Source organism: Macrotis lagotis, chromosome X (genome assembly GCF_037893015.1).
Source record: "Macrotis lagotis isolate mMagLag1 chromosome X, bilby.v1.9.chrom.fasta, whole genome shotgun sequence".
Taxonomy (NCBI): Eukaryota; Metazoa; Chordata; class Mammalia; order Peramelemorphia; family Peramelidae; genus Macrotis; species Macrotis lagotis.
Window position 1 is genome coordinate 41,839,169 of NC_133666.1, and position 17,198 is coordinate 41,856,366.

At 34.7% G+C, this 17,198-nt stretch overlaps 1 pseudogene; it reads left to right on the forward strand.

Moving 5' to 3' along the window:
- Window positions 1-8,802: 8,802 nt before the first annotated feature.
- LOC141501708 (glyceraldehyde-3-phosphate dehydrogenase-like) lies at window positions 8,803-9,752 on the forward strand (annotated as a pseudogene).
- The last annotated feature ends 7,446 nt before the right edge of the window (window positions 9,753-17,198 follow it).

Genomic DNA, 17,198 nt, shown 5'->3' on the forward strand with positions numbered 1-17,198 from the left:
AGTAGGGATAACATTGTCCATAGCTGGTCTAGTATGGTTGTCCTAGCTCTCTGGGCTGCTGAGAGGAGCTGCTTCCATTAAGGTTGATCATCTCATAATGTTGTTAATGTGTACATCGTTCTCTTGGTTCTGCTCCCTTTGCCCAGCATCAGATCCTTTAAGTCATTCCATGCTTCTCTAGGGTTTGACCATTTATGATTTCTTATAGAACAATAATATTCCATAGCAGTCACGAACCATACCTTGTTTAGCCATTCCCAAATTGATGGACATCCCCTCAGTTTCCAATTCTTTGCCACTATAAAAAGAGCTACTATGAATATTTGGAACATGTAGAACTTTTCCCATTTTCTTATAATTCTTCTGGATATAGACCTAGAATTGTAATTGTTGGGTCAAAGGATATGAACATTTTTATTGCTCCTTGGGCATAGTTCCATATTGCTCTCCAGAATGGTTGGATCTGTTCACAACTCCACCAGCAATGCATAATGACCTAATCCTCCCACAACCTCTCCAACACTGATCATTTTCCCTTTTTCTCATCTTGGCCAATCTGATAGATGTGAGGTGATACTCATTGTTATTTTAATTTGCATTTCTCTAATCAATAATGCTTTGGAGCATTTTTCATATGATTATATATAGCTTTGATTTCTTCATTTGAAAACTGTCCATACATATCATTTGACCATTTAACAATTGGAGTGATTTTTAACCTTATAAATTTGATGCAATTCTCTGTATATTATCAGAACTCCTAGTTATGAAGATTGTTTCCCAGCTTTCTGCTTTCCTTCTAATTTTGGCAGTATTGGTGTTATTAGTTTAATATAGTCTATAAACTATAAATTAGTTTAATATAGATTAATACAGTCAAAACCATTCATTTTGCAGTTTATAATATATTCTATTTCTTGTTTTGTCATAAATTTATCTCCTTTCTATAGATCTGATAGAGTATTTCTTAATCTATTAATTTATCCATGGTGCTGCCCTTTATGTCTAAATCCTGTGCCCATTTTGACCTTATTTTGATATAAGGTGTGTGCTGTGGGTCTATGCTTAGTTTATGTCATACTGTTCTCCAGCTTTCCCAACTATTTTTATCAAATAGTGAGTTCTTATCCCAGAAGCTGATGTCTGTGTTTGTCAAATAGTAAATTGCTGTTGTCACTTATTGTAATGTCTTTTGAACCTATCCTAATCCACTGAACCATTACTCTATTTCTTAAGTAGTACCAGGCAATTTTGATGACTTACACTTTATAGTATATACTGTTTTTTTCTAGCTCAGTAAAGTAGTTATTTGATAGTTTGGTGGGCATGGCACTGAATAAGTAATTTAATTTGGGTACAGTTGTCATTTTTATTATATTAGCTTTATCTAACCATGAGAATTGGCATTTTTCTAATTATTTATACCTGACTTTATTTGGGTGGGAAGCGTTTTATAATTGCATTCACACTGTTCCTGGGTTTGTCTTGGGAGGTAGATTACCAAGTATTTAATGTTATCTATAGTTACTTTAAATGGAATTTCTCTTTCTATCTCTTGTTCTTGGGATTTGTTGTTCATATATAAAAATGCTGATTATTTTTGTAGGTTTATTTTATATCCTGCTACTTTGCTGAATTGGTTAATTGTTTCAAGGAATTTTTTAGATGATTTTCTTGGTTTCTCTAAGTATACCATTATATCATCTGCAAAGAGTGAAAGCTTTGCTTTCTCATTACCAATTCTGATTCTTTCAATTTCTTTTTTCTTTATTGCTACAGCTAGCATTTCCAATACTCTACTGAATAGTAATGGTGATAATGGACATCCTTGTTTCATCCCTGATTTTATTAGAAATGCTCTGCGTTTTTCCCATTACATATAATATTTGTTGATGTTTTAGATAGAAACTTTTTATTATTTTAAGGAAAACTCTATTCCTAAACTTTCTAGTGTTTTAATATGGATGGATGCTGTATTTTCAGCATCTATTGAGATAGTCATGATTTCTGTTGGTTTTGCTATAGATACGTTCGATTATCTTGAGTGTTTTCCTAATATTGACCCATTCCTGCCTACCTGGGATAAATCCGACCTAATCACAGTGTATTATCTTAGTAATAACTTGCTATAGTCTAATTACTAAAATGTTATTTAAGATTTTTGCATCAATATTGATTAGGGATATTGGTCTATAGTTTTCTTTCTTTGTTTTAGTACTTCCTGGTTTAGATATCAACACCATGTTGTTGTTTGGAAGAACTCCTTCTTCTCCTATTTTTTACATATTTTATGTAGAATAGGAATTCATTCTTCCTTAAATGTTTGGTAGAATTCACTTGTAAATCCATTTGGACCTGGAGACTTTTTCTTAGGGCATTTATTGGTGGTTTCGTCAGTTTCTTTTTCTGAAAAGGGCTTATTTAAGTAATTTATTTTTTTCTTCCGTTTATCTGAGCAGTTTGTATTTTTGTAAATATTCATCCATTTCACTTAAATTGTCCAATTTATTGGCATACAGTTTGGCAAAGTAGCTCCAGATTATCTCTTTAATTTCCTCCTCATTGGTGGTTAGTTCACCCTTTTCATTTTTGATACTGTTGATTTGATAATCTTCTTTCTTTTTTAAAATCAGATTAACTAAAGGTTTGTCTATTTTATTGACTTTTTCATAAAACCAACTCTTAGTTTTATTTATGAGATCAATGGTTTTCTTGCTTTTGATTTTATTAATCTCTCCATTGATTTTCAGAATTTCTAATTTGGTATTTAATTGCGATTGTTTAATTTATTCCTTTTCTAGCTTTTTTAGTTGCATACCCAATTCATTTATCTCCTCTTTCTCTATTTTATTCATATAGTCATTTTGCAAACTGCCTTTGCTGCATCCCATAGATTTTGGTATGATGTCTCATTAGTATCATTTTCTTGGATATAATTATTGATTATTTCTATTATTTGCTGCTTGATCCACCCATTGTTTAAGATGAAGTTGTCTAATTTCCAATTAGATTTTGGTTTATCTTTCCATGACCTTTTATTACATGTAATTTTTTATTGCATCATGGTCTGAGAAGTGTGCATTTATTATTTTTGCCTTTCTACATTTGATTAAAAGGTCAGTTTTGGTATAGGTGTCATGTACTGCCAAGAAAAAAGGTATATTCTTTTCTTTCCCCATTAAGTTTTCTCTAGAAGTCTATCATATCTAAGTTTTCTAAGATTTTACTCACCTTGTTACCTTCCTTCTTGTTTATTTTGTGGTTAGATTTATGCAGTTCTGAGAGAAGGAGATTGAGGTCCCCCATTATTAAGGTTTTTCTGTCTTTGTCTCCTTGTAATTCACTCAGCTTTTCCTCTAGAAATTTGGTTGTTATACCACTAGGTGCATACATGTTTAGTAATGATATACATTCATTGCTAATTGTGCCTTCTAAGAAGATGTAGTTTCCTTCCTCATCCCTTTTGAGATTGATTTTTGCTTTTACTTTATTTGAGCTCAGGATTGCTACCCCTAATATTTTTACTTCAGCTGAGGCATCATATATTTTGCTCCAACTATTTATTTTTACCCTGTGTGTATCTCTCTGCTTCAAATGTGCTTCTTGTAAACAACATATTGTAGGATTCTGGTTTTTAATCCATTCTGCTATCTACTTCCACTTTATGGGACAGTTCATCCCATTCACATTTACAGTTTACTAATTCTGTATTTCCCTCCATGCTATCTTTCTCCATTTATATTTTTCTTTTTCCTTTCCTCTTATTCCTCCTCACCAAAATTTTACACACTTTCCTCTTTGACTTCTTTTTAAATTGTAACTTTCAGTTTATTTTTCACTTTTACCCTTGCCTTCCCTTTTTATCTGTCCCCTCTTCCCTTATCTTTCCTTTTCCCTGTACCCGCCTTCCCTGTAGATTATGATAAATTTTTAAACCCAAGTGGAAATATATCTTATTCTCTCTCTAGTGAATAGAATTCACTCAGAGTTCACACTCTCTCTTCTTTCCCTCTAAAATTATAAATCTTTGTGACTCTTGACCTGGAACTATTTATAGCTCTAGAGCTCTAGTACTATTAGTCAGGTATTATCAATCACAGTTTAATTATTTGATTGCTTGATAACCTCATATTGTTATCAAAGTATCATCACAGATTGATTGCTTAATTGCTTGATAAACAACATTGCCTCAAATTACCTCCAGTTATAATTAAAATCATTTTTTACCTTACCCATTTTTCAAGTACCTTCAAGAACATTCAATCCCCCTTCATGAGCCAAAGTATCATCCAAAGCCAAATCAGTTCTTGTACTGTTTATGCCCCACACCTCCAACTTATTTTCTCTCAACCTTTACCTCCCCCTTCCCCACTGAGGGTACTTAAGCCCTTGTTAAGTGCAGCAGGCTTTTTTACCTTTTTAGCTCATCCTTATTATTTTAGCTCTGTTCCTGGGGTATATGGATTATAGATCCAAGCTTTGTTGGCTAAGATATTACCTTGCCTTTTCAGTTTGTTTCCTCCTTTATGTCCAGGTTCTGACTTAGCAGTGGTTTGTTCTCAACCCAGTCCTGTATTTTACCCCAGTGTTCCCAGTGTTCAGACTTTTTTAGGACTGGGATCCTCCCTGCTGACTTGCTATCTAGCTGTTGGGACCTCTGTTGTTGTCAAACTGTTGGAACCTGGATTGCACTGTGGCTAAAAGTCTCCTACTGGCTTTGCTAGGGATACTACTTCTGGAAAGGTATGATACTGTATAATGACAATTTCCTGTATCATGATTCAGATTGTATGTAAACATTCTATAGCTTGTTTGATTATCTAACTATGAGGAGAAAGACTTTTGATGTTTGTTAGGTCAGAACTGAAAATGCATTTAAGATACACTAACATAGCATTTTTTTTCCTGAGAAGTTCAAGACTTTTGTAAGCCTCAAATGAGGAGAGAGGTTTGAGGCTTTTATTTCTCCACTTGTGTTGCCATCACGTAGGTATGAGCTTAGTTAAGTTAGAAGAAACATGAACTCTCTTAGCTCCTGCTTGGAGGTAAACTCAGAGCTGAAGGTCTAACAGAGTCAAAGGGAAAAAGCTTTTGTGGATCCTAAGCTAAAGGTTGCCCTGATTGAAAGAGCACTCTTACATACTCTAGCTAAAGAGAGTAAAATATCACCCAACAAAGTCAGTATCTGAAGATGGAAAAGAAAGCAACTGTTGTCAAAGAAAGAACCCAGGGAGTCTGGCAGAGATTCCATTCCCTGAGAAGAGCCTTGTAGCTGAGCAACCTATCTAGCCTAGTCTGACATTTGCTAGCTATCCATTAGCCAAACAATCAGTATGACTTAGGTAGCCATTATCCACAAACAGCATGACCTGGCAGGCACCACTTGGTAAGCACTGACCAGTAACAGAAAAGACTGTTAGCATAGTCTAGTAGCAGCCGAGCTTGGTCAAGAGCCAGGTCCAGCCATCAAGTTACTTATTCCACTGTGCTCAGGAGCAGATTGACCATCTAGACAAGATACCCTACTCTTAATGGAGCAAGACCTCCTGAGTTATCAGTCATCAGTCCCTCTGAGACATTGTGTTCTTTGCATAGCCACCACCCATAGTGAATATCTTGAAGACATTCCAGAAAGAGAAAGAACATCAAGGTCCTTGAAATTCCAGAGTTGTGAGTTGCGTTGGTTATGTGTGTATGCCCCAGTACCTTTGTACTTGTGTGTGCCCAATCTTCCCCTGTTACAGACTTTCTGTTTTTATGGAAGCATTAACTCTTTTGTCTAATCCTATTGTAAAATAGCTCTTTCCATTCGAATAAATGTCTTTCCTAAAGAACTGATTCTACTGACTGACTTGTAAAAGGAGCACTCCGGTGGGGTTTTGTGACTAATTGTGGGAAGATGGCGACTTTGAACTTTGAATGTCATAGCAGCAACTTTTTGTGGAGCCAACCTATCAGCATTAATGTAACAGGTCAGTCCTAAAGTCGCAGCTAGTTAAATCAATACAAAGTAATGGGGTGGGGGTGGGGGCAGAACATTCTAACACTTGGAAATAATAATATCTGGAAAGACTTCATGCAGGAGATAGTGTATGAAATGATCTTTGATTGAAGGTAAAAGGAAATCTAAAATGCAGAAGTAAAGAGGGAGTCTATTCAATCATGAGGGATATCTCTGTACCAGCATAGATTTGAGAGATAAAAATGCCCTGTCTAGGAATTAGCAAAAGACCAGTCTGGCTAGAGATCAGGGATTGTTTGATTTTTTTTATCTTTATATTCTCATTATTTAATATAGTACTGGATTTAGAGTAGACACATCATTGATAATTCTTGATTGACAAGCTAAAGGAAAGTAATGTATTTCTTTGAGCCCTTAGGAAGATAGGTGGTACAATGAATAGTATGCTAGGCCTGGAGTATCCCTGAGTTCAAATCTTATCTCAGGCATTTACTAGCTGTGGAACCCTGGGGCAAATCATTTAGCCCTTTTTGCCTCAGTTCCCTCATATATATTATTTAATCTACAAATAGGTAATGGTCATAGTTCATAGATTTAGACTTAGAAGGGACCTTTGAGTTTGTCCAGTCTAAGTACCCCCTACCTGTTTACAGTGAGATAAAGTATCTTGCTCATGGTCCTATGGGGAGAAATGGAAGAAGCTAGATTTGAAGCTGGGGCCTCTCTTCTCAGATCCTCACCTACACTCATGTTTTCAATGTTGCTCGATCTCTCTGGACCTCAACTTCCTCATATGTAAGTGTTGGTGTCTGGCCTCTATCTCTAAGGTTCTTTCTAAATCTAGAATACTACAATAGTTATTTTTCATCTTTTCTTTTAATTTACAAAATAAAAGAAAATATTATCTTGTGCACAGCAAAATGTAAGATAGAATTCATAATATAAAATAATAATTTTTGTTTTCAAAAAAACCCTTAAAATATTAAACATTGTATTCAAAATTGTCCATCTGTTCTTTGCTTCTTTGTGGGTTTTCATCTGTTCTCTGCTACTTTATTTTTTCCTCCCACCTCCCCTGAGGATGTCTTACAATTAAACATGAATATATATACATACATACATATACACACACACATATATACACATATATACACTCCCACATACATATTTGGTTTATGTGTGTCTTTCATTTTTATCCTATACTCTAGTTCTATTTGATATCTTACCCTCCTACTCCTTAATTAACTATCCTTCAAAGAATCCCTCCCTTACACATCCTTCTATACCCCTCCTTTCCAATAATCTACATACTCTTCTATATGCCCCTATTAATCTGCACACCTTTCTATATATCCTCTTCTTATCCTATTTCCTACTCTTCTAACTCATTTCCCTCTCTATTCCCTCCACTTATTTCTTTCTGAATTTAGAAGGCTTTATATATGTATACATGTGTTGTTCCCTCTAACCCAATCCCAATGACAGTAGATTTACAGAACTACCAGATCTCCTTCCCCATATAATTCCTCTGTATCAATTCTTCTCACATTTCATTTGTATAAGATGGTAACTCTTTTTAAATATCTTTTAAGGGGAGCTAGGTGACACAGTGGATAGAGCACTGGCCCTGAAGTCAGGAGTACCTGAGTTCAAATCGGACCTCCTACACTTAATAATTACTGAGCTGTGTGGCCTTGGGCAAGCCACTTAACCCCATTTGACTTGCAAAAACCTAAAAAAATCATTTCCCTATACCATTTTACTTGTAAGAATCCCATCCTACTCAGCTCTATCTCAATCTTTCATTTGAACTATCCAGTTGCTAATAACAATCTTCAACATATGGTTTACATTTCTTTGTATAGATAGTGAACAATTTGTCTTTATTGAATCCCTTGTAGTCTTTGATATTTACCTTATATTAATTTTGAGTCTTATATGTCAAATTTTCTATTAAGTTCAGGTCTTTTTGCAACAAAATCCTGAAATCTGGCAATTTTTTGAATATCCATTTTTTTTATTCAGGATTGTGGTGAATTTTTTCTATTTCTACTTTTATCTCTTGTTCTAACATTTCAGGACCATTTTCTTTAATTATTTCTCACATTATTGTATCAAGATTCTTTTTGTGATGAGGGATCTCAAGTAGTATATTTTCTCTTCTTGATCTGTTCTCCAAATCTGATATTTTTCTTATGGAGTATTTCACTTTCTCTTCTATTTTTCATTCTTTATGTTTTGTTTGAGTATTTCTTTGTCTCTTCTAACTTCATTGACTTCCTCTTGCCACATTCTAATTTTCGAAGAGCCATGTTCTTCCTTAAGATGCTGGATCTCCTTTTCTGATTTGTTTATTTTCTTTTCATAATTTTATTGTTTTTCTTGAATTGTACTTTTTTCTTTTTTTAGTTTTTTTCCCCTCTATCTCTCTTAGTGGATTTTTAAAGTCTTTTTGGGGTTCCTCTATGAATGCATTTTTGTGCAGGTAACCATTTGATGGGTAAACCTTCAGGGTAGGAGAGGTCTTATTTTTGCTTCAGTATCTCCCTTTGAAGATACTGAAGATACCAAATTTAATTATAAATTTATATTATATATATATATATATATCTATATGCATATATATATATATATATATATATATATATTTAATGAGCAAGCTGAGAAGAAAGAACTCACCTATATAGACAGTTCATTTGGGGGTAGCAAGGAGGGAAGGGAGGAAGGGAGAAAAACTGTAAAATTCAAAACCTTGGAAAAAGTGATTGATAGGCTCTCAGTTCTTCTCCAAATTCTCTGCTAGGATCTGCTGCTTTGGTCAGTTGCATTCCTGAAACAAGATGGTGAAGGTCGAAGGAAACGGATTTGGCCACATTGGGTGCCTGGTGACCAGGGCTGCATTCAACTCTGGCAGAGTAGATATTGTGGCCATCAATGACCCCTTCATTGACCTCAACTACATGGTTTACATGTTTCAATATGATTCCACCCTTGGCAAGTTCAAGGGCACTGTCAAGGCTGAGAATGGAAAGCTGGTGATCAATGGAAAAGCTATTACCATCTACCAGGAGTGGTATCCCACTAATATTAAATTGGAGAGATGCTTGAGCTGAGTATGTTGTAGAGTCCACTGGTGTCTTTACCACCATGGAAAAGGCTGGCGCTCACTTGAAGGGTGGAGTCAAACATTATCTCTGCCCCTTCTGCTGATGCCCCAGTGTTCGTGATGGGAGTGAACCATGAGGAATATGATAATTCCCTTAAGATTGTCAGTAATGCCTCCTGCACTACCAACTACTTGGCTCCCTTGGCCAAGGTCATTAATGACAACTCTGGCATTGTGGAAGGACTCATGTCCACAGTGCATGCTAACATTGCTACCCAGAATACTGTGGATGGTCACTCTGGGAAGCTATGTGTAATGGGTGTGGTGCTGCCCAAAACATCATCCCTGCTTCCACTGGAGCTGTCAAGGCTGTAGGCAAGATCATCCCTGAGCTGAATGGAAAGTTCACACCCACTCCCGATGTATCTGTTGTGGATTTGACCTGCTGCCTGAAGAAACCTGCCAAATATGATGACATCAAGAAAGTGGTGAAGGAAGCATCAGATGGACACTTGAGGGGTCCAGGTTGTATCCTGTGACTTTAACAGCGACACCCATACCTTTGATGCTGGTGCTGGTATTGCCCTCAATGACCACTTTGTCAAGTTTATTTCCTAGTATGACGAGTATGGTTATAGCATCCATCTAGTTGACCTTATGGTATTCATGGCCTCCAAGGAATAAAATGGGAAGCCATGGATGAATCTTCATCCCCAGCCAAAAAAGGAGTTCCATAACTGGGGAGCCCACATCCCTAACATGTGTTCCTCTACCAGGAATCTGGTGCCCCATTCACATTCTTGTCCCAAAGCACCCCTGTAGTAAGGGGGAGAAGTCTAGAGTCCTTTATTGTGTACCATCAATAGAGTCACCTTAATCAGAAAAAATGATTGGTAAAAACTACCATTGTATGTTGGAAAAAGAAATATATATTTATTTAAAAAATTCTAGCAGCTTTTTCTAATATTCAGTTTGAGTACTGCAGTATGGGGTGGGGTGTCTCCGATCTCAGAAGCTTTGTCCTAGGATCAACCTCTGGGCTCCTTTCCTCCTCCAAGACACAGCTGGGACCCCTATGCTGGAAATGATCTTATTCCCTGGGAACCTTCCAGTGGTTTTAACCTTCAGTTCTCCTTCTGGCCTGGGATCAAGACTGAGAGCTCAGTTCTCCTGTGAGTGTCCCCAATCAGCAGAATCCTGTGCCACTTGCTTCTACATTCACCTGGATTGAGCTAGTTGCCTCCTGCTCTGGACTGTGTCTTACCTGCACCACTGGACATGGTGTCCCTTTTCAGCAGAGATTCTCTCTTTTTCCGACTCAGGGCTACCTCCCAATCTGGCTGCTCCTAGGGCTCACTGTCTGGTAGTGTTTTTCCTTCACTCAGCTATTGGAACCTCAGTTGGTCCCAGGATTTTTCTTTAAATTTTCTCCCATTGTCCCAGAAGGAACACTAGACCTTCTCCAGTTGCCCTAGAAGGAACACCATTCTTCCACAACTTTTTTTTCTATTTCTACTTTTATCTCTTGTTCTAACATTTTTCTAATTTCATGTAAAGATAATTTTCAACATTCATTTTTTTAAGATTTTTGAGTTTCACATATTTCTACCTTTCTTTTCTTCTTCATGTACAATCATGTTAACTTCTGACCTATTCTTCCATCTTCCCCAAATTTCCTCTATAATAGTTAATTTTTAAAAGTTAGTTGGCATGAACGCAGTTTCCATAGCAGAAGTCAAAAAGATTTTAGGAAATTAGGATTTTTTAATTTTATTGCCCAATTTGATTTTTTTGGAGGAGAATAATATGACCTAGAGAGGAGTGGTTCTTTCTATATGTGAAGTGGGCTTTATACAGTGTGGTGAGAGGCAACCAGGAACATGTCATTTCCTACCCCACAGATTGAATGTATCGACCAAATAGCACAGTGGTCGAACAAACATTTATGTAGAACATACTATTATTGAGACCATGTGCAAACTGATGGAAGTATAAAGACAAGGTGAATCCTGCTCTCTAAGAATTTATAATACAATAGTATCTAATGGGACCAAATAGTATGTTAGAAGTTAGAATATATTGAACTTCAAAGTAGACAGCATAGTATGCAAGATTTGTGAGAGAGGATAGACCACGGTCAACTGGAGAAATCAGGAAAAGCTTCATGGATGGGCCTTGGAAGAAGAGAATTTCTATAGACAGAAATATGGCAAGAAGTCATTTCACATATGGACAACTGTTCTTACAATGTTTGGAGGTGGGAAAGGACTGGGCAACAGTTAGTAGCCTAGCTTGAGTAAATTGTAGACTATATGAAGGACAGTTTGAATGAAATTAGTCCAGAAGGGAATTTTAGAGCCTGATAACACAAGGCCTTAAATTCTAGGCAAATGATTTTATTTGATAAGCATATGGCATCAAGGATGATACCTTATCTCCAACATATTCTAACAGTATGACCTTGGCCAAGTCCTTTAACTTTTCTTTGCCTCTAGGTAGCTAAGTCTGTAAGTGGCAGATTGAAAATGAACTGGTGGAGAAAGTTTCTTCTATGGGAGTTTCCACTGGGAAAATAACATTCATTTAAAAACAAAGCATGAGGGAAGCACTGAAGGCTTTTGAATAGTACAATGACATGGTGAATAGGTGCCTTAGAATAGACTGAAGCAGTGGGGAGAGGCAGACTGGAGGCAGGGAAACTAGAGCATGAACTCTTACAATCCTTTAGCTAAGGTAGCAGCAGTGAGAACAAAAAGTATAGGTGGTAATGAAGGAATGATTGCAAACCTTTATCAAGATTAAATGAAAAGAACCTAACTGTTGAGTTAAATTTGCCTACAACAAGTCCTAGGTAAAAGTTCAGACTTATTTTTTATACTTTTGCACTTAACATCCAAGTCATTCTTGCCTCTTTGAGGCAAATAATTTGCTGTATGTAGTTGCCAGTCCTGAAGATGTTGGAGGGATATGAATAAAGGCCATCGCTTAATTCCACATGGTCTAACTGGAGTGCTCCCAAAGTAGGTATGTAGTGGAGTTTGGTAAGTTGGGGATAGGATTGGGTGGAACAGAAAGGTTAGGAATGATTTTGACTCAGAGTTCTTCAATTTCCAATTTAGAGGAAAATTTCATAACAAAATAAAATAAAAACACAAATAAAACAGAAAAAACTTGTAACCCAAACCCTACAAAAGGACAAAATGCTAACCAAAAGCCAATTTGGAAAGCATCAGCTTGAACCCACTAAAATGCATTTCTTGGAACTTTCAAGTGTTAGAACTGAAAGCGGGAAAAGGAGAGAAAAGGAACTTATTAAAATGAAATTCAAATAGTATATGTTATAGTCAAAAGTACCTCTCTGATCCTTTAAATTAGATATGAAACATTAAAAAGAGATAAAGTTTTACTGTAACATCTCTAGATTGAGAAAATCCTTAGTATAATAATTACATTAATTAGGCAGCCATTATTTAAAGGGGTCAGGGATATGAAGATGATTGATGTCATAATAAAGAGCAGCCTTCTTCTAACATCATGCTTTTTGTTACCTTTTTTATTTTAAATGTTTTTCCAATTTCATGTATAGATAATTTTCAACATTCATTTTTTAAGATTTTGAGTTTCATATTTTTCTACCTTTCTCCTCTCCCTCCTCCCCTTTACAACAAGTAATCTGATATAGGTTATACATGTACAATCATGTTAAACATATTTCTATATTTGTCAATATGTTTTGAAAGAAGAATCAGAACAAAAGGGGAAAATCATGAGAAAGAAAAAAACAAAGCATTTTTAAAAGTGCAAATAGTATCTGCATTCAGATGCCATAGTTCTTTCTCTGCCTATAGATGGTATTTTCCATTATAAGGTCTTTTAGAATTGTCTTTGATCATTATACTGCCAAAAGAGCTAAGTCTATTATAGTTCATCATCACATAATGTAGCTGTGAATCTGTAAAGTGTTTTCCTGGTTCTGCTTACTTCACTCAGCATCAGTTCCTGTAAGTCTTTCTAGGTTTTTCTGAAATCCAACTGCTCATGATTTCTTACACAATAGTATTCCATCACATTCATATATCACAATTTGTTCATCCATTCCCCAATTGATGGGCAACCCCTAAATTGCCACTACATAAAGAACTTCTATAAATATTTTTGTATGTATGGGTCTTTTCTCCTTTTTTCTGATCTCTTTGATATACAGGCCTAATGCAGGTATTGCTGGATCAAAAGTATGTACAGGGGCAGCTAGGTGGTGTAGTGGATAAAGCACTGGCCTTAGAGTCAGGAGTACCTGGGTTCAAATCCGGTCTCAGACACCTAATAATTACCTAGCTGTGTGGCCTTGGGCAAGCCACTTAACCCCGTTTGCCTTGCAAAAAAAAACCTAAATAAAAAGGAATAACTAAAAAAATTTTGGGGTGGCTAGGTGGCATAGTGGATAAAGCACTGGCCCTGGAGTCAGGAGTACCTGGGTTCAAATCCGGTCTCAGACACTTAATAATTACCTAGCTGTGTGGCCTTGGGCCACACACTTAACCCCATTTGCCTTGCAAAAACCTAAAAAAAAGTATTTACAGTTTTATAGCTCTTTAAAGCATCATTCCAAATTATTCTCTAAAATGGTTGGATCAGTTCACAAATCTACCAACAGTGCATTAGTGTCCTAGTTTTCCTGCATCTCCTCTAATATTTATCATTTTCATTTTTTGTCATATTAGCCAAACTGATATATGTGAGGTAGTACTACAGAGTTGTTTTAATTTGCATTTCTCCAGTCAATAATGATTTAGAGATTTATTTTTTCAGACAGATATAATATAGTTTTAATTTCTTGATCTATATATTGCCTGTTCATATTCTTTTTTAAAAAAAATTTAAAGATTTTATTTATTTTGAGTTTTACAATTTTTCCCATAATTTGCCTTCATATTCTTTGACCATTTATCACTTGATTTGTGTTCCTTTAAATCTGATCCAGGTCTCTATATGTTTTAGAAATGAGTTAGTTCTTTATCAGAAATGCTAGCTTGTGGCCCCTCTCCAACCTAGTGAGAGAGGTGTGCCATTTTGTTAAGATAGCTTAATAAAAACCATTTTAATCATACACACACACACACACACACACACACACATACACACAAAGAAATACTAACTTGTTTCCCAGCTTTCTGCATTCCTTCTTATCTTGATTGCATTGGTTTTGTTTATACAAAGCCTTTTTAATTTAATATAATCAAAATTAACCATTTTGGATTTTATAATGTTCTCTATCTCTTATTTGGTCATAAAATCCTCTCCTCTCCGTAAATCTGACAGATAAACTATTCCTTGTTCTATTAATTGACTTATCACCTTTCATGTCTAAATCATATACCCATTTCAACCTTATCTTGTTTTAGGGTATGAGATGTTGGGCTATGCTTTATTTCTGCCTTACTATTTTCCCATTTTCCCAGCAGTTTTTGTCAAATAGTGAGTTCTTATCCCAGAAGCTGAAGTCTGGGTTTATCAAACTGTAGATTACTATAGTCTTGTACTACAGTGTCTTCTGTAGCTAATCTTTTCCACTGATCCACTACTGTTTCTTATCCAGTTTTGATTACTGTTACATTTGAATATAGTTTTAGATCTGGTATAGTTAGGCCACCTTCCTTTGCATTTCTTTTTATTATTACCTTGATATTCTTGACTTTTTGTTCTTCCAGATGAATTTTATTACTATTTTTCTAGCTCTATAAAATAATTTTTGGAAGCTTGATAGGTATGGCATTGAATAACTAATTTAATTTAGGTAAAATTGCTATTTTTATTATGTTTTCTCAGCCTACCTAAGAGCAATTGATATTTTTTCAATTGTTTAAATCTTACTTTATTTGTGTGCAAAGTGTTTTGTAATTATATTCACATAGTATCTGGGTTTGTCTAGACAGATAGACTCCCAAATATTTTTTGTTGTCTATAATTATTTTGAATGGAATTTTTCTTTCTATCTCTTGCTGCTGAACTTGGTTGGTAATATATGGAAATGTTGATGATTCATGTGAGTTTATTTTATATACTACTACTTTTCCAAAGTTGTTAATTGTTTCAAGTAGTTTTTAATTGATTTTTTAGGGTTCTCTATCATCTGAAAAGGGTGAGAGTTTTCTGTCCTCACTGCCTATTCTAATTTCTTCCATTTTTTCTTCTTTTACTGCTAAAGCTACCATTTCTAGTACAATATTGAATGATAGTGATAATGGGCATCCTTGTTTCACCTTGATCTTCTTGGGCATGCTTCAAGATTATTCTGATTACATATAATGCTTGCTGATGGTTTTAGATAGATAATGCTTATCATTTTAAGGAAACTCCATTTATTCCTATGCTCTCTGGTGTTTTAAGTAGAAATTTGTGCAGTATTTTGTCAAAAGCTTTTTCAGCAACTATTAAAATAATCATATGATTTCTGTTACTTTTGTTATTGATATGGTAAATTATGCTGATTGGTTTCCTAATATTGAACCATACTTGCATTCCTGGTATATAAATTCTACCTGATCATGGTGTATTATTCTAGTGATAAATTGCTATAATATCTTTTCTAATATTTCATTTAAAACTTTTACATCTATGTTCATTAGGGTAATTGGTCTATAATTTTCTTTCACTATTTTTTATTCTCCTGGTTTACGTATCAGCATCATTTGGTTGTCATCAAAGGAACTTGGCAGAACTTCTTGGCTTATTTTTTCAAATAGTTTATATAGAATTATAATTTATTTTTCTTTAAATATTTGTAGAATTCACTTGTAAATTCATCTGACTTGGAGATTCTTTTCTTAGGGCTTGTCCCATTGATGGCTTGTTTCATTATTTTTCTGAAATGGGTTTATTTAAGTATTTTATTTCTTCTTCTGTTAATCTGTACAATTTATATTTTTGGAAGTATTCATTCATTTCACTTAGATTTTCAGATTTATTGGCATACGGTTGAGCAAAATAGCTCTGAAATATTACTTCATTTGCCTTCTCAATTTTGAGCCTGGTAATTTGGTTTTCTTCTTCCTTTTTTTAAAATCAAATTAACCAAAAGATTTTATTGTTTTTTTTCCATAAAACCAACTTTTAGTTTTATTTATTAGTTCAATAATTTTCTTAGTTTCAATTTTATTAATCTCTCCTATGTTTTTTCAGAATTCCTAATTTGGTATTTAACTAGGGTTTTTTTTTTATTTGTTCTTTTTCTAGTGTTTTCAGTTGCATGCCCAATTCATTGATCTTCTCTTTATTTTATTCAGGTGAGCAGTTAGAGATATAAAATTTCCACTGAATGCTTTGTTTGTTTCCCACAGATTTTGGTATGTTGTCTCATTGTTGTCATTGCCTTGGATGAAATTATTATTTCCATGATTGTCTGTTTGACCAACTCATTATTTAAAATTGGGTTATTTAATTTCAAATTAATTTTTAATCTGTCTTTGCATTGTCTTTTATTACACTTAATTTCTATTGCATCATTATCTGAAAAGTATGCCTTTAATATTTTTGCCTTTCTGATTTTATTATAAGATTTTTATGCTTGTAATACAGGTCAATTTTTGTGTAGGTCCATGTGCCACTGAAAAAAAGGTACATTCCATTCCGTTCAGCTTTTTCTAAAGGGCTATCATATCATTCACATCTTTAATTTCTTTCTTGTTTATTTTGTGATTAAATGTTTCTAATTCTGATAGAAGAAAATTGAGGTTTCTGACTAGTATAGTTTTACTGTCTATGTCTTCTTGTAACTCCTTTATGTTCTCTTGTAAGAATTTGGATGATATACCACTTGGTGCACATATTTTTAATATTGATATTACTTCATTGTCTATGGTATCCTGTGGAAGATGTAGTTTCCTTCCTTATCCTTTTTAATTAGATCAATTTTTGCTTTTGCTTTGTCTGAAATCAGAATTGCTACCCTTGCTTTTCTTTACTTAAGTTAAAGCAAAATATATTCTCCTCAAGCCTTTTACCTTTGCTATTTGTGTGTCTGTCCCTTCAAATTTTTGTTTGTAATCAATATATTGTAGGATTCTGGTTTTTCATCTACTCTGCTACCCACTTCTGTTTTATGGAAAAATTCATCCCATTCATATTCACAGT